This window comes from Ambystoma mexicanum, chromosome 5p (assembly GCF_040938575.1).
Source record: "Ambystoma mexicanum isolate Mex_15411 chromosome 5p, UKY_AmexF1_1, whole genome shotgun sequence".
NCBI lineage: Eukaryota > Metazoa > Chordata > Amphibia > Caudata > Ambystomatidae > Ambystoma > Ambystoma mexicanum.
The window spans coordinates 599506469-599532157 of NC_090930.1; positions in this window are offsets into that span (position 1 = coordinate 599506469).

Genomic DNA, 25689 nt, shown 5'->3' on the forward strand with positions numbered 1-25689 from the left:
TTTATGTCCTATTTTTATGTTAGGTATTCACCTACTTGCGCCAACTGTTATAATTATTGCCACAGTGTGAGCTGCATTTTTTCATTAACACCACAGTGCCACAAGTTATGTTTTCCTTTTCTTCATGACACCTTTATTTTTCTAGTTTGCATTCTGTCTTTTTTCTCCTTTTTAGGGTATATTTGTCCAAATATCACAATTTATCTTTACAATATTCCTTTTTCTCTCGTTCCCTCTGTTTCTCTCTACACGTGTATCTCTACAGTTCTATAGTGGCTCATCAGGAGAGACTCCTGTTTTTCTTTTCTTTCCTATTTATTATTCATATGCTCGATAATTTTAGTCCTTTAATTTGGGTTTTAAATCCCAAATTTTAAATTGATTCAGTTTTAATCCTCCACTACTTATTTCCGAGTGGTAGAAGTTGTTCAGATTTCTAGATGCGGGATTCGCATGTCCGCTAGTTTATACCGCTGATCTGCGATGTACCATGTCTGATGGGGTCAAGCATTAAGTTGTGGCTCTTTTTTTACCCAGGCATCCTCCACCTACACACTTAATGAGAACCTACAATGTTCCTTTAAAAAATGCCCAATGCCATGGGCCAGGTCTAATGCAAGGATAACTTTCCACCCATGATCTCTGGAAATGGTGGACAGTTTAGTTCCCTGTGTCAGGATCAGATCAACCTTGTTCTTGCCGCTCTGCCATTGAACCTTTGACCCAGAATTCATTTTCCAACCGGTGAACAGGACACATGTGTTAATAGTACCTTCGGCAGGTGGGGCGGGAGGGGGGAGAGGATCAGTACTGTCACATTTGGGAACATTCACTAGTTATTTGGAAACTAGTAAATGCACAGGGCAGCATTGCAAAACAGCTTCATGTTAAAATGTTCATGTTGACAGAGAGATGTTCGTGTGAAATTGGCATTATTAATCATTTGTATACAAATGTGTAAAGACATGTGTCTTTTATATGCAAGATACACCTTGCTTGCTTTATTCACAGATCAGAGCATTTTCAAAATCCCCTATATCTGATCAGCTGAACAAAGTCCCTTTAGTTTTCTATGGCGTTGCTGCAAGCGTTTTACATGTGTCCTGTAATATTTGAACAAGCACTATGTTAAAAGCTGTGGTTGCGGCTACGGTAAGCCGCAAATACCCGCTGTGCTGCTGGTGTCAGGCAAGGTCTTTGGGGTAGCCAGCTGCGTCAACAAAATGTATGCCAGAAGGAAGGAAAGGAATTGCAGGACATGCGGGATGAAGAGAGAAAGAAAAGAAAGAAAGAAAGAAAGAAAGAAAGAAAGAAAGAAAGAAAGAAAGAAAGAAAGAAAGAAAGAAAGAAAGAAAGAAAGAAAGAAAGAAAGAAAGAAAGAAAGAAAGAAAGAAAGAAAATAAAAGTGAGGGATGGAGGAAGCAAGGAGGGAGATTAAGAGGGAAAAAAGAAAAAAGAAAAGAGAAAGCAAGAAAACAAAAACATCCACTTATGAGAACTTGAAACTGTTTTAAATTCTCATAAGTTTATTTTGTCTTCCTTTCTTTTTTCTTGGAAGTTCACCCCCCTCTTGATCCAACTTATCCATAGATCTGTCAAGTGTGTAATAGGCATTTCTCTCAGATATGTTCTTAACAGATTTGACCTCAGGCAGTGCACTCTTACCTCTTACTTGTAAGTTACCCATGCTGGCTTGCTAAGAAAAGTGCTTCATTAGTCTGCATGCAGGGTGGCGCCGCCCAGGGTCTAACACTAAACAGCCCAACTAGCCTGGGGGTGGAGGTTTTGCCTGCTATCCCAGCCTGCCCCTCGGGGCACCAGGGTGGGGGGGTGTTATCTTGGTCTCAAAATGGCACTCTTGGGGTGGAAAACGGCCCACAGCTCCGAAGACCATGAAAGTAGTAGCACCCTCATAGATTGAAAGGTTGCCACTCGAAAGAACCACAATTTGAAATTCCTGATCCGTAGTACTAACTCACAGGTTTTTCATAATTTTGTCAGCTTCCATGAACCCGGGCCGGCCTCAATACATCCTTTTCTGTCCAGACCCTGCCGTCCCCCCAAAAGATTTGATTTGTCTCCTACGCCCCTGCCGTCCCCAATGCCCAGAATTAGGCAATAAGAACTATTGGGACAGTTTCCAGGGTTCTACAGTCTATGCAGCTGTGTCTTTAAATGTAGACCTATCAATATATTATTGGAATCATCGGTTACAGTGTTCTGGTCTTTTGGTGACAGAATAGAACTGTATTAACATGGGAAACAGAAAACCCGGATTGTATATCTATTAGAGCTAGAGCAAAGTAGTAATCCTATTTCATTTGCATAAACAGTTTAGCATACTGGTATTTCTCTTTGGCACAATAATACAAGGAAGGAAGCTGGTTGTCTTTTGCCGTTTATTTTTTTAGCATTACCTATGTTAGAGATCATGTCTGATTACCTCAACCGCGATGTGTTCTTCTGTTTTTCCTTTTTCTGTCTACCTTTTCACTCAGAGCCACACGCGGCCCATACAGACCATTACCTGACCGACACATCGGCCTCATTTGATGTCCTCCAAGGATACACCATCAGCTGAGGTGATTTTCAGTCACTTCCGCACATTTACAACTAGTCTACAAACGTGCTTTTAGTAAGAGGTCCTCCACGACAATTACATTTTTTCTTTCAAAAATCTCGATCTGCCATTTTGCTTGAGCATGTACAAGGCAGTCATGACACCAGTATGTGAGACCTACTCCCTCATACCACTCCCTGTTATTTTATTTCCCCCTCCCTTCTCCCATTCCGTTTTTGGACTCTTTAGCCCTCCCGATTTTTGGACCCTTCAGAGATCGTAGTTGAGTGCCACGAGACCCTTTCCCGCAGCCTGCCAGCAGGTTTGAGAGTTTTGTTGCCAGCAAGCCTAAAGGTTCACTGGCCTGCATACCCCTGTTTAACACACAGGGTGAGTATTGTGCAGGCACCCTTTCCTCAAATCCTTACAAGCTTTACGGTCCCTACTCCAAAATGTGTTTACTTTTGTGTGGAAATACCCTCTATATGTTGGAAGAAGTCTATATTGATAAAATACATTTTTCTGCCTCCCTTTTTGTCTCCTGGACTATTTTTAGGTCCACCTTGCCCTGAGGAAGGCTTTGAAATTCGTGCCAACAGAGATGGCAATTGCCAAAAAGTGTCTTCAGTATGTGCCTACTTTAAAAGTTCTAGAGCAGTAATACTGAAATAATCATTTTTTTGCTTAAAAACGGGCATGTTGGCAGATTACAACACATGATCACATACTGATCATGATACACATCTAAAATAGAGAAATCTCTGGGAATAGACAATTTTAGTAAACTGTGTGTATAAAAAACATTAAGTCTGTAGAGGAGGTCCCAGATACAACCTGCACCCCTGCCCCCCATTGCGTGTTGCCAGTAAGGTACTCGCCAAGGTATGTGACGTACGAGGAGCAGCTGAACCAACAAAGGGCTGCAATGGGCTTCCGCATTGTGTACATTAGAGGATCAATACCTGTTGAAATTCCCATAACCAGGCAACCCTGGGCAGCACGGTACCCAATCAGACAACCGTACCTGCCATTGGTACGAAACAACGAGTATTTACAGACTATCCACGAGGAAACCCCGAAGGCCTTAATGGAAGGCCAATGGAAATAGACTAAGGGCCTGGGCAGCCCAGAGAACGACCAGAAGTGGTTACTGAAAGCTATGCATGCCAGTACCGACAACTGCGAGGATAATTGTAATGGACGAAGGCGAAAGACACTGTGAAAAACGTATGAGAATGGTGCCATGAGACAAGATGGAAGCAACCGCCTTATTGAACGTGTGTAAATAAGCTTGAAACGCAAGATGCTAAGTAATCGAGTCTGCTTGCAATGCTTAGTAGAAGTTAGAGCGGCAAGCGCCGACTGTATACATCTACCTCAATACAGCACAATGTACATATGCAACTCAAATTTTGTATAAACAGAAGTACACCCAGTCGGCCAAGGCCTGACTGGCCAAGTTTCATATCCAGGCCCAAGCAGAGGAAAAGAGCGGGATCGAAACTTAACAAAGGATGGCTCATGCCGGGGAAATCGAGGTCAACCAGAGAAGGGGAGGTGAGCATGAGCTCACGAGGCTCCAACTTCAGAGCACTCCAGCCCGCCCGCGAAGGTCAAGATAAGAGAGGCCCATTCAGGTGGCCAAGCGCATACAGAATTAAATGCACAAAAGGTTGGAAACTGAAGCAGATTCACGGTGAACCAACACGTGACCAGACAGGCACAATAACTTTTCCTGAAAAGAGACTACAGATCCGAGGCCATACCCAGCCAACTAATTGACACACAGCCCTAAACCACTGATTGATGGAAGTTATGCAGGGTGAATCTTGGGACACCAGGCACCAGGGTGTCTATTCTGCATGCTGCTAATTAAAAGTGGAGATTTATGTTTAGGGGTGTAACTCGCCCAATCACAAGGGACCATGTAATCTAGGGTCCTATAGACATTGTAACCAATAGGACGTCATACTTGTAGTGACGTTAATCACGTGTGGTCTAGAGGGATGGGCATAGACGCCCATCCGATAAGAGTTATCCAATCCGTATGCCTTATTTTTAATATACAGATATAACACCTATACTTAAGTTACCTTTCCCAACCAATTATATTGCATGATGATTTTTTATAGAAGTGTACGTAATTGATGACGAAGTTTGCCCATAAAAGAGTCTGTTGTACTGAAGTTCGAGGAAGTCGGGGCGAGAAAGGTGTTCGCGATGCTGCTGATTTCCATAAGCTGATGTATGTATCATTAAACGGACTTCCCTTTGCCAACTTACTGAGTCCCTAGTATTGATTTCTGCTGGAGTATGTAAGTCCTGCACCCTGTCCTCACACGGTGCAGCTATCTTGTATTACAAGTTTTCGAGGGTGAGTGCTGACCAATGGGCCCGTCAGTAATTACCTCTCTTCGTCAATAAGTCTATCACAGAGCAATTTTTGTGCAACATTTGTGCATTTATTTAAAAATCTTGTTTGATATAATCATTTGCATTTCATTCTTGTTTGCACTTTGTTGTAATATCTCTGATATTTTGTTGTTTAACATGATATCCTCTTTGACTTTGTTTTCTATATTTAGAGAAATGTATGTCCTTTGTGTTTGAACAATTGATTCCCAAGCTTTGTCTAATTCATTTTATCTGTTCTTTGATTTTTTGATTTCTTGATTTTTCATATTTCTCTCAATAATAAATGGTTAACTCTTCTTCTAGCTGTTGTTGCGGTATGTTCCCACTAAAAGTGTGACTCTTCACATGAGCACAGTAACGTGTTTTCGGTAAAAATAATTAAAAACAGGACAATAATCTCTTTGTCCAACTACAGTGTGGACCATTTTTTTTTCCGTTTGTTTCTTAACTTTGCCCTGAATCCACACTCAACACCCCAGGGGCTACCCTACCCTTTTGCAAAACAGAGGTCATGTCTGTCACAAGATGTGGTGAGCGAAAGGGGGGTGTAGAGGTGCAGTCCTGTTGTTTAGGGAATTAAGGGAAACATATTGTAGTGGTTCAAACAAGATTCCTTCACAATTCTAGGTGCTCCCAATTTGGATCTTTGCTACAAGATCATGTGACATACAAATAGGAGGTCCCTCAGAGGTTGTGGGACAGAATCAGGGCACACTTTGGGCTAACAATGCCTGAAAGAATTTCAATAGTGTAAGCAAATTTGTTCAGTAAAGTAACATGTTTAATGTAACATCACATAGTCGTTCAATATACAAAAAAAACAATAGTGAAGATTTTGCACATTTAACATACAATCATGTGCCTTGAGATTGTGTAACAAATCAAATATTGTAAATACAATACATTCATCAAAATGATGGCGTTCCCAGGTTGTTAAGCAAAATCAAATATCTTTTTTCAGACGAAAGGGGCACTGAGCTGGGTGGTGTGCACTCAGTGCATCTTCTCGTATCAATATAACACATTTCGGGCATTCATGCCCTTCATCAGTTATAAGATATTGATGGGATACTGTAATAAATACAAATGAAGAGGTGTCAAAGACACTAATTCTTAATAGTTAATTGGGCAACCTAACTGACCAGTGGAGTGCCGGCATGTAGTCTAACTTGCGCTGTCCATGTATGGATAGTGCAAGTTAGACCGCTGGAGCATTAAACGCCGGCAGGAATAACCCAGAGTAACAGGGACCCAGCCGTGGACCGACAACATCCGTAAGGTTTCTTACCAAGAATAGAGATGCTGCATTAGTAAATTCAGTCCAGATGGATTTCCATCACATCTGGACTCAAGGTTGGATGTGGTAACCACCGCCATATCTGATGGACAAGGCGATATTACCAGATGCACCAAAACCATCGGTCCTGATGAAGATGACTAGAGTCTGCACGTCATTGAAACCGGTCGACCATCTGGAAGCATGATATTCCTGAAGAAATACGGGATACAGGATTTAATTTATCAAACTGTAGCAGAGAACATATTTTTTTACTATTGAGGTGAACCTCGCATCACCACCTGATCTGCACACCATGTACACACTTCTTGGAAGGCGAATAAAATAACTAAATAGCCTTCGAACCTTAAGGAAATACTTTCTCCATAAAATGTCCATGGAGCAAGGCAGCTTTGGTTCAATTTTTTTAGCCAATGAGAAGTGCTCTAACTGTATACATTGTAGCTACAGGGACAACTACATACTTTTCTTTCCTATTACATAGGCGGTGCACCACCTCTGACCTAGGGACAGGGATACCATACAGGGGTAGGGTGTTATTTCACCTAGGGATATTGGTTGCATACACATTAATTGTAAAGAGAAGTAACATTACATAATACTGTTGTTTTTTTGCCCTTATAAAGTGTTCCTGTGTGATACAACAGATACCTTATCTAACACTCAAGGCCACCCTTTGTCTTCAATCAGGTGCCCTGATTGTTTTTGTGCAGGCTGACTGTGCACCATAAGTGTTATTACTGGCTAGATTGGCCTAATTTCAATGTGAGCCAATTTAGCCAAGCAGTATGTATGCTTTAACCTTCATGCATAGTCATGTGCATTAAGGGTAAAGCAAACAAAAAGAACATTGGCAATGCTAACAGTTTGTGCTTTCATGTAGGCACGTGAAAGGCACTTCTCTATTGGTATTAGCTGGCTGTTGATGGTACCATGTGCAAAAAGGTTTGAGTACCTGAGCAGGTAATAGCAGTGCCTGGCAAATGCCTAATACTATAATAAAAGGCACAATCCAAAACTGTTGGCTTTGTCAATGCTTGTTTTTAACCGAACTTCAGCGAAAGACACACAGGGTGCTTTTAAATCGAGTGGCTGAAGGCAAACCGGATCAATAATTTTTTATTACACCAGTTCCGTGTTTCCAACTCCAATGAAGTCATTAACTCTAAGAAGACTCCCTTGAGAAAACATGTACAGGCACATTGATGGCAACGTTTGATGGCAAGGCTTCAATAAAGCTAGCTCAAAGATTTCCAATGTAGAGGTGTTTTGAGTGGGGAGGGCAGGAACTGGGTGTGAATTGCCATATGGATTAGCATGGCCATGAGAAATCAATGGGTGGGAAAATAACTTAACAACATCTACAAGCTTTGTGTCCCTCCCCATATGTCATTTCTTCCTATCTGTACTCAATGCTGTCATTGGGGCAGATCTTCCCAGATCCAGAATCTGGCAAATAATTACTCACTAGATCGCAAATACAGCTCAACAATCTGGGAAACCTATGTGCACTATATGTTTATTACAGAATGCTGTGGTGGCTTCATGCTTTAAACTATGTTGGGGAGGGATCTGAACAGTGGTTGCTAGGTTCCAAAGTGAAACACTTCCCCACAAGACCACTTGAGGGTCTGAGCATGAGCCCTGTGAAATCCCTTGTCAATGTTGCACTGCACAGGAAATATTAATGTGCATTTTTTAGGTTTAAACAGGGTGCAGATTTTGAACGTTGCTGTTGATAAATCCTCTGAGGGAAAGAGGCAAATGTTCATAGGGGTGACTGAAATACCAGCCCTACACCCTCCTTATCCTCCTGTCGCTGGACCCAGCCTCTTTCACTGCAGTAGGAGGGATGCCCCAGAAAAATACGTTTTTTTACCACCACTGAATAGTTTTGGCTTTTTTGTGGCACACCTAATAACCCAAACAAAAAGAATGCCATGCAGTGGCACAGCACCATTGAGCAGATCAGGCTCTAGCCCTCGCCTGAAATTTTGGGCTTTGTTGACTCGACTTGTCTGCCTGGGCAGCATCAGCCCTGGACATTTTGAGGCAGAAGGCCTCTTTCGATGTGTCACCAGGCAGTAGTATTTGTTAAGGAGTGGCATCAGCATCAAACATTCAGAGCACAAAAACCTATCCATGCAATATCAACAGACTCACTTTGATAAAAACCAAAGTCTTAACTTCTGGTCTCAGTTTTTAAGTAGCCCACTTCTCCAGAGATTAGCATAGCATTATCAAAGTAAACATGCACCCCTTGCCTTACTGATTGGAAATATAGACCAAGGCACTTGTGGAGTGCTTAAATCAATAATGAAGTCAGAATAATGCAGCAAGCTGGTTGAAAGCTGCAGATTATCAGTAGGTTTCTGTGTCATAAGAATGCCAACAAGCGGGCAGCGGCTTGGGGGCCCATTTCAACTCTAAAAGCTGAAAGGCCTAGATGTCATCCCTCAGTGGGAAGACCGACAGCGCAATGGGTTTATTGGCCCCACTCACTATCTGCTTTCAAAACTGTCATCAAGCCCCCGCCGGGCTGACAAATAGAGCTGTGGCCAGACAAAGAGGACACAAACTGTAAATGGTGCATGGGCTTCACTGTTAACAAAGGCACTTGCATGCCAGGTGAGTGATTAGAAGAGAAGTGGTGACATTCAACATCTCATTCTCACTGCAGACCTTAAGTGTGACCTTTCAGAAATGAAGGTGAGAGCTAGCTGATGGTAACATTGAAGTTTCACCAGAGTAGTCTCATTTGAATGTGGTAAGATGTTAGATGCCCCCACACAAGTAAGTTTTCCCCTCCCTCAAAGCCTTTGAAGTTAGTGCCTCTCCCAACATTTGAAGTGTTAGTCGGCCTCCCGCTGACATTTTAGCCTAGGTGCACCTCTGATGACATAAACCCAATTCTTAATCAAGTGGCCCGCAGGGCGGCTACATTTAGGGGTGGGGCTGCACACACACTCACATACAACACTTTCAGCCATGCATTCCTCCACCAGTCACACACCTCCTTGCATGTATGTGTGCATAAAACTACACATAGCATTGACACAAACATAAACACCAACATGCGCGCATGCATTATTACACATATACATACTAGTGTAATTTAAATATACATATATACACATTTAATTAATTTTAGTTTACCCCCCCCCTCCCCACTTCCCTGCCCCCTCATGATGGCCATGTGTATATTTGGACATTTTGAATACTGAATACATAATTTGTTCTTGGGCTGGTGAGAAAAAAAGTTACTTAAAAAACATAGTTTAGGAAGCAGAGTGTGCTGCAGGGTGCCGTTAGGGAGCAGAACTGCTACTATCATTTCAGTGTTCACTAGAAAAATAGCCTGCCGACATGGAAAGACTAAGAGGAGTGCATTGCAGAGTGCTGTTAGGATGCAGTTGGGAACAGTGGAATGTAGTGTGATGCATTCAATCCATGACTATTCTGCCAGTGATGTGATTTTATTTAATTTTTTGCATGTTTTGGATTTGTAAAGCACCTAAAACTGAGGGCAACAGGCTCTGTTGTGGAACCAGTTACATACAGAGAGGAAACATACAATAATGCATTATAATATTAATGAAATTACATCCATTCTCTTGCTACTGCCGGCATGGGGGCCTGTGGTGTAATGAGATTGATTAATGACATGTTAGGTGAAGAGCTACATTTCTCGGGCTTTACGGAAGGACCTGTATGATTCCTCTGCTCTTAGTTCCGGAGGAAGAAAGTTCCAAAGGTTTGCTGCCACCATTGGGAAGCTAGAGCCTCCTCCTCTAGCTCTTTTGAATATCGCTGACTCTAGGCGATGAGTGTGGACTGATCTTACCAGTCTGGTGGCATTGGTTTTCACAAATATTATGCACCAGGTATTAAGGGGCCGTCTTAGAGAGGCATTTGTGGGGTGATGGAGAGTATTTTGAACATGATCCTTTGCGAATTGGAAGCCAGTGGGCCTCCCTACTTGCAGCTGAGATGTGTTCACGTTTCAAGATGTTGAGTGCTGATTGTAATGCATTGTTTTGGATCACCTGCAATTTGATTATGTTCTGTTTAGAGGTCCCTGCGATGGAATTGCAGTAATCGAGTCTTGTACCAGTGACTGATCGGGAGATGGTAGATGGTAAGGCAGTTGGTGGGTGTGGCTGCTTTAAGAAGTTTGGCAGTGTAGGTGGCTGAAGAGGCTATGGTACTCACTTGTTTGGTGAGTGAGAGGGAGGCATCCAAATGAATGTTAAGCGTTTTCACTGAGGCTGAGACCAGAATCAGAATCAATAGTGAATGGAGTGAATTGGGGGTTGAGCTTCTTGAGTGATGCTGGTGATCCCACCAACAAGATTTCTGTCTTATCGTCATTGAGGCATGACTGATTCATGGGCATCCAGGCCTGGGAGTCATTGTCATAGATACTTGATAGGGGGAGGATGATTTAGGTGTCATCGGCATAGCTGGTGTAGGATATGCCAATGTCATCAAGAGGACGAAGAGGGGTTTGGGAAACATGTTGTATAGGATGGGTGAGATGCAGGAGCCTTGTGGGATGACACGAGGGATAGGTTTAGGTGGAGCACTGGTGGTGTCGGGGAAGACTCTCATGAACCTTCCTTCCAGGAATGATGCCACCCATGTCATGGCTTTCTGATAGAAGTTGGCGGCAACTGTGAGGCAGTGGCATAGTGTTTTATGATCCACAAGGTTAAAGGCGGCTGAAAGATCAAGGAGAAGGAAGGGGGCGGGTTTTCCCTCATCTTTGAAGCTGTCCAGCTCATGTTTCAGGTATAGTAGTGCTGGTTCGAGCGATGTCCTGGATGGAAGCCAGATTCATGATTTCCCCAGATGTGGTTAGTTTCTAGGAAGTGTTGTATTTGGATGTACCAGAATCTTGAGGAAGAATTGGACTGTTGAGGTGAGGCGGTACTTGTTGGGTTCTGACAGTTCAAGTGTGGATGTTTTTAATAATGGGAGGACCCATGATTCTTTTCGGCTGGCTGGAACTAGGATTGATGAGAAGAGGCATTGATGAATCTCGTGATGAACAGGACTAAGGATTCTGAGCAGTCTTTGATAACATTAGCTGGGCAGATATTCCCGTTACATTTTGAAAATGTTGGAGATTTCGGCTTCCGGGACTTCTCGAAAGTAAAAAGATGAGGTTTTGGGGATTAACTGGTTGAAATAACAGTCACTAGTTGGCTCGATATGTTCTGTTGTAGGGAGGTTACTTTTGAGTGCATGGCATCCTGGATGTTTGAGCACAACGTTTCATCTTCTGTAATGGTTTTAGGAGAGCTGGATGGGATTTCCATGTCTTTGAGTATTCTGAAGATTTCTTGGGAGTTTGAGCTAGCATTGGTTATTCGAGTATTGTATGCAGTAGATTTGGCTACCATGATGCCCTTTTTATATTCATTTGCCATCATGTTGAAGGAGAGTTTAGTGGAGTGGAAGGGGCTTTTCTCCAGGCTGATTCCACCAGTCGTTTTCTTTTCTGTAGGGCCTGGAGGTCTGGGATGAACTCTGTTCACAGCTATGGTCAAGGTATCATTGTAGGTGTCCACAAGAAATATTGGGTCTGTTGAGTCTTGTAACTCTGGTAGGAGTGGGATTAGTACAGGTCAGTTGGTCAGTTTCCTGGAGCTAAGGGATCAGGTGGTGGGCAGGGCCAGAGGAGCGGGAGAATGTTGTTTGGTCAGAGTAAAGGTGAAAGTAGGGATGTGGTGATCTGACTAGGGGCAGGGGATCTGGATTTTCAGGTCTGCTTCCCAGTCCAGCATGTTTGCCCTTCTTGTGGGTCGGGTTTGTCCGGCAATGTTTGAAACCAATAGCAGAAAGCGTGTTGGCTACTGCAATGGCGATAGAGTCTGAGGGGTTACGTAGGCCTAAATTAAGATCCCCTAGAAGTATGGTTCTCGATGTGGGATTGCTGTTTTCAGCCACAGTGTGGATGAGGTCCTCTTCGACAGAGGTAGTGGGGATGGGTGGGCGGATAGTGATTTACTCAGATGGGGATGATGACAGCTCGACTGAGAGTTCATAGTTCACTTCCATAGAGCTGTTGGTGAGTTTGAATTTGAGGGAGTCTTTAAAGATAAAAGTGATGCCTCCGCCACTGGTGTTGGTTTGGTCACTTCTGAGGAGCGCAGTCATTGGGTAGTGATAGGGAAAGGGCTGTACCAGAGGCCTGATGGAGCCAGGTTTATGTGATAGAGAGCAATTTGAGGCATTGGGGTGTGTTGAGTTCATTTATTTCAAGGATGTGAGCTGGGAGTGATCTAGCATTTATGAGGTCTACTTTTAAGAGGGGTGGAGGGGTGGGTGCATAGCTGAGGGGCAGGTCACTTCAGTGACTGGTAGGTGGGATCTTGGTGCCCTGTAGTATAAGCACCAGAGGTGATGCTGACAGTGATGGCATGAGTGGCCTGTGAGCCAATGCATATCTCAAGGGGTTGGCTTCTTTTCCATTGTTTGTAGGTCTGTGTCCTGCAATAATATTCTGTAGTGGGCTGTGAAAAGACCGGAGGGGGGGGTCTGCACTTCCGCTCTAAATATGGTAGAAGGAAGGCACATAGACCCCTGCCAAGATTCTCTATTATGGTAAACATAGTCGACCAATCAAGGCCTAGCTTCTCAGGAGGTGATGCGAGCTGGTTCTTAAGTACAGTGTAGTCCCCAAGCACCCACAAAGGAATGTCCACACACTGTATCGGTTAAACACAGTCTTTATATAATTAATATTCAAGGTCATATACGCAATCACGATAACTCACTTTGTACTCCGAAAATCAACAACAGTAAATATGTACAATTCTAAAGTAGTACCACTAACATTATTAGATCGTATTAAAGTGCATATGGTCAGAATGACACACAGATCAAAGTAAAGAGGAAACCAGCAGTAGCGAGAGGAAGGAAAGCAAGATGGTTGAGCAATAGGCAGAATACTGGCCCCGCTACCTAGACACAGTTCTGTGTGGAGATCCCCCCACCTGGGCAACCTGTAGAAGAAAGATACTAGCCCAGTCCATATATAGTTCACACTAGACTTTGCAATAGTTCTGCAACCCCAAAGTACCTTGGCGTTGTAGTGTTCCTCGTCAGGGGAAATCGACAACCCTTCTTGCGTGTCCTCGCTTTCAAGCAGGAGTCATGGGTTGTTGAACGTCCGACGGAGAACAGGTCGAGCTACGACAGTGAAGTGGCCGCGTCGTTCCTAGCGGTGCTCGTTGATGGCAAATCGAAAAGTCCTGCCAGGAAGAGGCATGCGGGGCACCTCAGCGTCGATAGTTCTAGACCGCAAAGAGTTGAAGAACTGTGCCCGAGAAAAGGTGTCGAGTCGTCCAACCCACCGGTGGATGCTCCTCGGCGCATCGATAGTCAGGCCTTCTCCAGCAGGATACAGCGGCGAAGATGCGGACGAGAGCGTCCTTGGATCAATGAATTTCTTAGGCAACCGGAGCACTGCGGCTCCAGTCGGCGACGGCGGTCGGCGATAGTGGCAGACAACAGTCTGGGCGCTTCTCCTTGGAGTTCTGCAGCAATCCCCATATCGGGTCGGCAGCCTGTCGAAGGTCTGTCTACCAGGGAGCTTAGGCAAAGATCGGCTTTGCACAATGGTCCCCCCTAGCTCGGGAAGAGGGCGCCTTACCAGGTCCTCTCTGGGTCAGTCCTTGAAGCACAGCACCTTTCAGATTGCGAAGGAGAGCAACAGCAATTCTTCTCGTCCAGCAGGGCTCAAGGTTAAGCTTCAGTTACTCCAGTTACTCATCGTAGTGGACTTCAGCTTCTGAACATGATTCCTAGCAGTGAGAGGTCCCCAGACATACTGTTGATCTCCCATTCATTCCGCTGGGTCACACTCAAGCATCCAATCACGACTACAGGCATTCATGCAAGCAGGCAGCCAATCAGGCACACAAGGTATTTAGGCTATTCACTTCTCTCCAGACACTCACAACAAGTTATGTGTTTTGGGACAAGTACCAAGCCATTCCACACTCCAAGCTACATTCATACCGGTTTCGGGAAGGGCTGTCCCAACCATTGTGTCAAACACCAGATACTAGACAGCCACAACATAGAATGCATATTCGTCACACACTCCATTCACCTAGGTCCCACCCACAGGCATACCCACAACATACGGTTGTTGAGAAGGCTCCAGCCAGTCTGGGTGGCACTTCCCCACACTACCATATACGGAACTTCCACCCAAAAGCCAGTCAGGGGGAAGGGACAGAGGCAGGGCTTCTCGGAACTTCAGGAAGATCAAGGTAACAGGTGATGGAAGGCAAGAGGCCATGGGGGCCATTTTGTCTCCATCAGAAATCTACCGATTCCAATGACAGGGCCTGGGCATCCCAAAATGGAAGATGCTGAGGGCACCAGTCATTTCAGCACAGAGCTGCCATCAGCCCGTACCCTGCTCTGTGGGTCACACACAGGTGCCCAAAAACATACAATAGGGGCACAAGGTTGTACCCCTACCCATGGGTGCCATACGGGTATCCCACGGGTCTGTTCACCAAACCAAAAGAGAGAGAGCTGCACCACCAGGAGTCCCACATGAACTCCTGTGCGGAAAACACGACAGAACACACGATAAAAAGCAGTAAAGGACAAGGATACAGAGGCCCAGTCCCTCTGATGCATTTCCAGCATCACAGGATGCCTTTGGTGTTGCTTGCACCTGGGTCCCTAGAGGGCTGTGTGGGGAATTGTCTACCTCTGATTGTACCATAGGTCTTAGAAGTGTGTTTGGATCTAGATGTCATGGTGGTGGGTATAAAGCACAAATGTGTGCTTAGGTTGAGGTTACTTGCTGAGTTGAAGGATGGGAGGTAGTGAATGGACATGATGGTTGTTCTCGTGTGGATCCTGTGGTTTTGTGCCTGAGTTGAGACTGGGACCATTGTACACTCATCCAGAGAGGTGTGCTTTGGATAGGAACTGAGATAGCTTTGTCAGCAGAGTTGGAGCGGGAGTGAAGGTTGGGGTGAGCCAGGGTTGGCCGGGGGCATCCCTGTGTTCTGGCATCATTATTACACAGGGTCTGTGTGCCTAGAAGGTCAAATATGTGTACATGACTGCAGGGATGGTATGGCCCTCGCAATAGGTATGGAGTTTTGTGCATTTACCTGTGTGCATTGCAGGGATTGTAAGGGTACATGGGGGTTAGTTGGGGGTGGATTGGTTAGGCAAAGGGCACGTGCCTCCACAGGATAGATAGATGCCAGTGGGAGAATGCCTTAGTCACTCACGATTTCAATTACCGAAAAATGTATGCATATGAATGCAGGTGCTAACAGTGAAATTTTGATCTTAGTAATTACAGGGCCCATTGAGTCATACAAACCTAGCTATTATATTAACTATGTATGTATGGGGATGTAAATAAATTACAATTAAGAATACAATTAAGGGGCCTTTTTAGCATATTGGACAAAATGAAATTGAGACAAAGTTAGAGTTTGCATTTTGTGCAAAGTTAGATTTGCTGCACAGTCAGTACTCACTCCTGGTTCCACAGAGGTAGCTCCTACCTAACTGGTTATGCCAGATAAACAGGAGCTGCTTTTTGCTCCTCGTCAACAAATTCCAATTTCAATCCCTGTACATGAATTCAGTAAAAAAAAAAACTTCAGTCAAAGGGACAATATATTTAAGTTGCACTACGAAAACCTATGAAATTCACATAAACAACCTATGTTAAACAGACATTATGGATGCAGCATAAAATCAAAAAACACCAAAAACTTGCCAGTTGTTGTAAGCTATTCAATCATAACTAGCGCCACCACAATGCATTGCTACGAAAAACACCCAAGATATAAAAGATAACATCACAAATGGCATCATAGATGAGATTACTTGCTCCAGTAAGAATGCATTCAAAAACATTATACACATACTCTCAAGGTGCTATATATGCAGACCTTTACCTTGTACTATGAATTTAAGTTAGTTTCCTTAGTGTTTGCCCTCAGCTCATGGTGCACATAAATGGAACAATCAGCAGACCCCAGCCAGATGACACAATTTGAACCCTTGATAATTGACTTTATTCTTAGTTTTACTTTCTGGTCATTGTATTGGTTTCATTACACGAGCCTCACATTTGTATGCATTTATGCTGTAGTTATTCTCTGTATACTAACCCACATGTGTTGTCATTTTTGTATTGATAATTGTTAATTACAATTTTAACATTAGTCAGGATTCTGATAGGGTTCCACTTATGACTGCACTTGACAAACATACCATATTAAGAGTACTCTACATAGTTTGGTCTATCCATCTGCCATTGTTTCTGTTTCTGTATTATTAGATTGCAGTATTAACAACACAACTTCAGTAGAAAGTGTTTACTATAAAATGCAGATTTTTGTAATATATGGAGTAGTTTGTTAGTGGCTACAAATCACCCTTCATAAGTTGCTAGTAACACTCTGAGCAGGACTCCTTATACAGAACTTTCACTTGCATTTTCAGAGAGCAGTAATGGCATGTGTGATGTCACCAGTGATGTCATCCATGATGCCTTTTGTGTTTTCATCTTTGATGTATTTGGTGTAAGTCTTAGCAGAGAATGATGATGGTGCTGGGTATGGTTGCATACCTTACTATAACTGGCACATTTCTTGTTTTGTTTAATTTAACGTTGTGCCCATAATGTCTCTTTAACAAACATTTTTTTCAGTCATAGGTTTCTATTAGTGCAACTTAATTTTAATGGCCCTTTAACAATGTTTATCACTGAATTTAATGAGCTTTACCAGTGCACTCTAATTTCCTGCAATTTCCTAATTTCCTCTTAACTTAAATTCTCCAATGCTACTTAATAGTTCTAACTACCTCAAATTGTATATGTGGTCCGCGCACGTAACCAGGACCAAAAATCACAGGGGAGTACACCATATTATTGTTTTCTTTTATTTAAAAATGCATAGTCCGGGTGGCACAACTTGGTTTGTGGGGGGAAAGGCCATGTTGGACTACATAGCAGGTAATAACTGCCTGCTGTAACTAGTCTATTTGCTCACAATTATTCCTAATGTATATAGCGACCATGCCATATTGTCATCAGCCCTAATTGAGAGTACGTGTGAGAATGCCATCTATAGGTGGCCTAGTATTGAACCCAATCATGCGGGAAACCGGTAAAGTTGGACCAACATTAAAATAGAGAATCTTGGCGCAAGGGTCTTTTCACAGGGTGGTTTTGACTGGACCAGCCTTGAAGGCAAAAGTGCTAACGATATTGAGGCATGACTTTCACGTGTAGTGCAGGAGGTGCGTGGGTGTAATAATGCCCCTACGGTGGCAAGTCTTTGATAAAACAAATCATAACCGTAAGCGCTCCATGCATAAGGACATTTGCGGTCTTAGACCTAGACAAAATCAGGAAGGGAATTTAGGGACCTGGCCTGGGAAAGTTGCACGCATTAAAAATGAATATCTTCTGTGGCTAAAGAACTACAAGTCCATGATTGTAAAGGAAAAATAGGAGCGGTTTGTTCAACTATATACAAGTTGAGATATGGGTGCCATGTGAAGGATCCTCGCGACTGCACGGGGGAGATGGCAGACAAATGTTTTAACCCAATCCTGGGTGCCGTTTGGACTACCCAGATCAGCTGAAATATTTCGAAACCTACAGCTACCTGTACATTCCCCCTTACTGACCTAGCCCGGCCGCTGGAGATGAACAGGAATATCCTTATGGCAGCCATAACTAAGTTAAAGAGATGAAGAGCACCTGGGCCGAATGGTTTGGCAAATGTGGTCTTAAAGAGTTTGCTCAGAAAAGGATACCGACCTCATGGCAGCAGTCTGTCTTCATCCCCATCTACAAGAAGGGGGAGAGGACAAATGTTACCTAGAGGCTGCTGTCCATGTTGGACGTTACTGGGAAACTGTTTGCCACCTTGGTCCTGAAAGAGTTGCAGAAATGGTTGGACGAGTATAACATATTCCACCTGATTCAGACAGGTTTCCGCCCAGGTTCGGGAACTGCACATAATATCAGGGTGCTAAATTTCTTAATAGAAAAACTACACGCAGCAGCAGCACTGCTACATTGTATGCGGCCTTCGTGGACTTTAAATCTGCCTTTGACCAAGTAAATAGAATGGTTTTGTGGGCGAAGCTCAATAAACTGGGCTGTCCATCTGGTTATTGCAGATACTAATACAACTACATAGCAAAAATTGGGCATGTGTGAGGCTAGATAATTGGGGCATGGTGATGGTACATACTTGTGTAAACTGCAGAGTCAAAAAGGGATGTACCTTGGATACCCTAGTGTTTAATTTGTACATCCCTTATCTGCTGCTTTGTCGGTTGGAAAAGCCAACTGTCCCCCCAGGTTTGGTGGTGTGCCCATTGTTGCTATGTTGTATGCAGATAACTTGGTCATCTGTGAAAATACATCCTCAGGCATGAAGAAATTGCTTAATGTACTAGTGACATATAGCAATAATCATGAACTGGTCCTCAACCTGGATAATACTAACATCATATTGATATCAATGAAGAAGGTTCACAGAGGATCAATGGAAACCTCACTGGGTGTTACAAATGATGTCCTCTCCTACCTACACTTGGGATTGGATTTCACTGTCTTGTCCAGTTATGACAAAGTTATAGAGAGCAAAATCAGGAGGGCTAAACAACTGAGTTAGTGAACATGTCCGTTATTGGATCATGGACATTATGAAGCTGTACAAACAATGTTTTTGCCCTGCCATCTTATATGGCCTTGAAGCAGTGTCCATGCAGGATTTTACCTGGTTGAATAGGATAGAGGGGTTGTTTTGGCATACTGTCTTGGGACTTAGCCCTGCTTGACCTATGGAATACCTGTGCTTTAGAACTTGAGCTGACCTCCTTAAGGGCTATGGCCCTTAGGGCACAAGGCTGCTTTTATCTAAAGTCCAGGGCCAGGCCAAACAGTGTTTTTTTCGCTTGCCTAGGTATTTGTATTTATTTGTAGTTATTTTAATTTATATAGTGCCTTAATCCAGAGCGCTTTACAAGAGGAACAAGTGAATACAACAATTAATAGTTAACAATGAATCTAAACCAGAAAACAGTACAACAAACAATTTACATTTATGATGAGGCTAAGTGCTAATCGAGGGACAGAAGGCAGGAGGAGAGGGTGGAGGTAGGTTAGTTGGTGAGAGGGGAAACAATTGGTGCTAGGGGGGAGATTGGAAGAGATAGGATTTTAGAGAAGTGCGAAATAAGGGATAGGAGGTGATGGAGCGGGTGGGAAGAGGAAGGCGGTTGCAGTGGAAAGGAGCAAGAAGTTGGAAGGAGTGGAAACGGAAGGGGGAACAAGGAAGGAGGTGGAGTAGAGAGAAGGAAGAGATTTGCAGAACGGAGAGAAAGAGGAGGAGAATAGAAAGGAAGAGTGTTGGCAGGGAAGAAAAGGAGTTCAACTTTATCTGCATTGAGGGTAAGGAAGTGAGAGAACATCCAAGATTTAATAGCAGAGAGTCAGGATAAGAGTTTATGGTGGATGTCAGGAGAGAAGGAGGAGAAAGAGAGGAAGAGCTGGGTATCATCAGCATAGAAATGATCTGAGACATCAAAGGAGGAGATTAAAGGAGAAAGGAGGGAAGTATACAGCGAAAAGAGAAAGTGGCCAAGGACAGAACCTTGGGGAACGCCATAGTTGAGTGGGGAGTTTGGGGAGGTGGAGCCACCCCAAGAAACTGAGAAGGTGTGGTTAGAGAGACAGGAGGAGAACCAGTTAAGAACTGAATCTTTAAGGCCGAATGAGGAGAGAGTGGTAAGGAGTAGAGGGTGGTCGACAGTGTCAAAGGCAGCAGAGAGGTCCAGTAGGACCAGAATAGAGGAGTGCTTAGAGTAACGAGCAGAGAGAAGAGATTTGAGAACAGAGGTAAGAGCAGTTTCAGTAGAGTGAAGAGGGCAGAAACCAGATTGGGTGGGGGGGGGAGAGAAGGGTTAGAGATGAAGGTAGAGAGTTAAGAGTATACAATGTGTTCTAGGAGTTTAGAAAGGAAAGGTAGTAGAGAAATGGGACAATAGTTATATGCAAGATGGGGATTAGCAGTAGGTTTTTTTTGACAATTGGGATGACAGTCGCATGCTTAAAAGGAGTGGGGAAGATGGAGGTGAAAAGAGAGGTGTTGAAAAAGTATGTGATGTAGGGAATGAAGAGGGGGTAGATTTTGGGGCATATATTATATATATATGATTATAGATGATATATAGATTATAGATTATAGATGAAAGCTGTAGCAGGAAGCCGGTCTATAGGGGCAATAACTTCATGACATAACATCTTGAAATCTTTGCAGCTATTGACTGGGCCCCCAATTTTTATATGGGTACGCCTTATGTGATAATGAAGGATGAATTGAGAAGGTGGTTTAATAGATGGGATTGGTGTTGTAATTACTACCATCTATATACACTAAATGGCCATGAGGCTGTGGCCAATGTCATGCATAAATATAGGAAAACCCATCCATATTTGTTATTATATCCGGACATGAAAGTAAGATGGTTCATCTTAAAGTTTTGAACCAACCAACTTCCTGTATTGGTTGTGTGTGGGCCATGTCAGCAGATAGCTACAAAGGCACGTTTCTGCCATATTTATAAATATCCAGGCAAGAAAGAGCCTGTAAGGCCGTTCTTGACCAGTGTGCAGTTTTGGGGCCAACAAACATGTGCACAATGGGGAGTTTGGTTAATAGGTAGGAGACAATTAACACTGACTACTGTTGGAATTATTGTTTAAATACAGACTACATTTCTTCGCAGATAGCCCTATATTGGGTCTGGCTTAAGGTGAAACAACTGTGGCCTCACTAGCGCACTGGATTTACTGTTTTAGCCATTAGTGCCATGGTGGGTGAGGATGACACATTGTGCCTCATTACAAGTTAGCTGGTCCAGATTTAACGGTGCCGGTAAAACCTTATCAGCACCATTTTCCAGACTGGCTAACTACGACTTCTGTAGCCGTTTGGTGTTACACCCGCCAGGTGTGACCTGGCAGGCGTAATGCCACCGGCAACAGACGGACGTGGAAACACCAGAACCATTACCGTATGGTGCCGGTGTTTCCATGGCCCCCATTCCCATGGAGTCTTATGGGACTCCACGAGAATGGGGAGTAACGGAATGCCAGCTCTGGAATTACCGGACCACCAGGGCTGCAATGCCCCGGTAAGTCTGGCAAGTCCAGAGACGGTAAATCCCTCTGGGTCCGGCAGGTTTTACCGGCATGGCTACTGCCAGACTCGTAATGACCAATTAAGTTGGTAGAAATGCCACAGGGAGTTGAGGGTGAAATATTGTTAATGGCAGTCATTGTATCATCCAAATGGTCTTATCTTGAGGCACTCATTCACCAAATTTGTCCTGAGTTGGATCACTTGAGTGTTCAGCTTACACACGCTATTGTGTTTTATGTTCTAGTGTTTTTTTTATGTCTCCTGTCATGTGACATGTTGTATGATTTACGGAAACTAAGGAAACTAAGGAAGGAATCGAAGCTTGATAACCCTGTAGATGAATAGATGAACTGATTGATTGATTGATAGATATGAATTATGTGAATTCCATGATTTTTTTAATGATGTTTCTAAGATTAATACATATTATTATTAAAACAATTTTACATACAACAATACTACAAACAATTAATACAACCAAATATATAATTTTTGAAATTTTAAAACTGATTTTTAAATCATCACACACTATTATGGATTATACCAAATACTAAACATAACTTTTCACCCTATGTAAATAATTCACTTCGACACCTCACAGGCACTGAAACACAACAAGCATAAAGTGGAAAGCAATGCCTCAGATCTTAGTAAGTAAACAGAATGTTACCTTTGGTTACGTAACTGAAAGTAAACATTATCTATGTTCATAGAAAGGGCAAGCAGACTTGAATGGCTAGAACTGTACTTCCCAAAAGAAGATATCAGTGATGAACAATGTAACAATGGTAAATACATTCAACATTTAAAGTGTATTTATAAATTATCAAAATGTATATAGTACATACTTCTTGTAAATCTTAATGTAGAACAACAAGACAATAGTCATGAGGAACAGAAAGTGGAAACCAATGAGAAAAGATTACAGGACATTGAAAAACAAATGAACAAATTATGTGTACAAAATACACAATTAACAAATAAAATATCTTACCTGTATATATACCTTAAGGTATCCGATTCATGAAACAAACGTGCGGCGAAAATCTTTGCAAGTAGGCGCAACCAGGCGCAAGCGTAAAAAAAACAGGCGCACGTGCACGCGTGCGATTCATGGAAGTCCCTGCGCCTGTTTTCCTCGGGATGTGCGCCAAACCCGTGCATTGCGCACACGTCACTGCAACATCCCGAAAGACATGTGCGACGCGCACAGTGAAAGCACACAACCTCGGCGCATACACTAGAAAGTGGGCGGAACACGGGGCGTAACGCGCGGAATGGGGAACAACTCGGGAAAATAAGGGCGTAACTGGGGATGTACTGCAGGGAAGCAGACGGAACGCCCACACGCACCCGAACCACACGTATTCATGGAATCGAATAGGGCAAAGCCACGCACAGCCAAAGACACGCACAAGCCGAAACACGTCCGCCACACGAAGGCAGGCGGTAGCGTCCCTGCGCATTACAAAAGTGGCAACATACAGCAATTGTGCCTGTGCGAGCGGGGCATGTGTATTTCGGGGTTGCGCGGGAAGTCACACACGCGATTGAGCGGGGTACGTGTATTCCGGGGGTGCGCGGGAAGTCACACACGCGATCTGGCCTGGGGGAGCGGGCTACGTGTATTTCAGGGGTTCGCGTGAACTTTTTCACGTGATCGGGCCTGGGGGAGCAGGCTACGTGTATTTCAGGAGTTCGCGTGAACTTTTTCACGCGATCGGTCCTGGGGGAGCGGGCTATGTGTATTTCAGGGGTTCGCATGAACTTTTTCACGCGGTCTGGCCTGGGGGAGCGGGCTACGTGTATCTCAGGGGTTCGCGTGAACTTTTTCACACGAGTGTAGCGGGGTCCCACTCACCGTCTGCCTTGCGTGTAGAAGAACGCATAGCCAACACCCGCTGTGAAGTAATAGCGTGTGAACCCCAACGGATGGAAAACACACGCACCGCACGAAAAGCACGTACAGAGCAGTGTAAAGGCACGCGGGATCTCCAAGCCCTGCCAGGGCAACGCCCGTGCGCAAAACGTCACAGACGCGCTTATGCTGTAAGGGCCTTTGGTCCAATGAAATCGCGTATGCATGCTGACGCGCTTACGCGCTAAGGGCCTTTCCTCGATTTTCACGCTGAAGTGCAGGATTTTCACGTGCCAAATCACTCCGTATCAAGCTGGCCACGCAAAAACACACGGAAGACCATGCTCCTGCCCAGAAGGCCGAATTACTGCCCCCCAGTGCCCTGAACAGCCTCCCACGTGCCATCTGCTGCTGCCTGCCTGCCTGCCTGCCTGCCTGCTGGCACCGTGCCCTGCCATTTGGTGCCTGCACATCAGCCATCTGCAGGGGTCCAGTTGCTGTGTCCACCCCTGCTGGAACAGAAGACTCCCGACTCAGATAACATCGCTCCACAGCCCAGCCCCAGGACCCAGTTGCCCACCCACTCCTGCCCCTGGGGTTGCCATGTCAGGCACATCCACATCTGGCACCAGTGGCAACCCCCGGCCAGAGGGGCAGAGGGGCTCCAGCTTCACTGCCACCGAAGTTGGTGTCCTGGTGGAGCAAGTCCTGGGGCAGTATGATGCCCTCTTCGGATCGTCCTGCGCCAACAAGGAAGGACGGGAGAGGATCTGGGCCGACTGTGTGGTTGCCATCAACGCGGAGGGGGTGGCAACCCGCACCATCCAGAAGGTCAAGAAGCGCTGGGAGGACTTGAGGTCCAGGACCCTCATAAAGGCCCGGCGCCTCATGGAGGGGGGCCGGGGCCGCATGAGTTCCATCCAGATGAGGGTCCTGGAACGCGTACGCCCAGCATTCCACGCCCAGGTTCTTGAGAGGGAGACCCGTCTGGAGTTGAGCAGTAAGTGGCCAAGCATTGCTGTGTGAGACAGGGCATGTTGCAGTGTGCTGGTTGTCTGATACTTGCCTGTATGTGTGACATAGGCCATGTACGCATGTATGTGTGCAGGGACATCATGGTAATGCATGTGCGACCAGTAATGTGTGACCGCACGGTTGTTGCATGTGTTTAAATGCGACATGGGGAGCCCTATGCAGATTGTACACATGAGAGCATGGCAGTCTCTGTTCCTGGACATGGGTGGGGGTGAGGGATGGGTGCTGATGCCAGGTGCATATATGGTATCCATGTCTGTGTGCCTGACCTGCGTGTCTGTGACTTGTGAATGCCATGGATGCATGACACATGTCTGTGACAATGTACAGATTCACTGATGCAGCCTAGTCATCCTTGTATCCACTGTGATTGGGGTGTACGGGGCCAGATGGATGTGACTGAGGTGAAGTGTGTGCATGTGATAGGCATGACCCATGATGCATGTGAGTTCCATTACATTGTATGTTTCGAGAGTCCATTGGACATGTATGGAAATGTCCATGGCATGCACCATGACTGTCACTGTGTGTGTTTTGCCTGGACTGACACATGTGTTGTGGAGGGACATGATGGAAGTGTACTTTGACAGTGGCACTCATCTGCTATTGCTTCCTGTCTAGGGGACCATTGTACAGTACCCTGATGCTTGTGTCTATGTCTCCCTCTACGCAGCGGCTAGTGAAGAAGAGGGCGGAGACAGCGCTGTGGAGCAAGGCGGCGGGGATGCCCCCACGGCTGCAGCGGAAGGGGTGGGTGAGCCCCCTCAGGGGCCTGCTACGGCGGAAGACGGTGAGGAGCCATCCAGGTTGGTGGTTTCCACAGAGGAGGAGGAGGCCGCCACTGAGGCGCACATGGGGCCTGGTGGGGGCATCCCTGCTGGTGCAAGTGGTGCAGTCCAGGGGCAGGGTCAGGAGGCAGCACAGATCACCGTGGAGGGGCCTGTGCATGTCGCTGTCCCTGACCCTGTGGGTGCACCACCATGCACCAGCAGGGATGCCCCGTCCCAGGCCCGTCCGCAGGTAGAGGGGATGTCCATGTCATCTGACTCCCCTCCACCTGCGGACGAGGGGACCCCTGGCCGTATGGAGAAGGTCCTGATTGGAGTAGCGATGCGCACGGCTGTGATTCGTGATGCCGTGCGTGCTTCCCAGGAGGAGCACATATGGCAGCCATAACTAAGTTAAAGAGATGAAGAGCACCTGGGCCGAATGGTTTGGCAAATGTGGTCTTAAAGAGTTTGCTCAGAAAAGGATACCGACCTCATGGCAGCAGTCTGTCTTCATCCCCATCTACAAG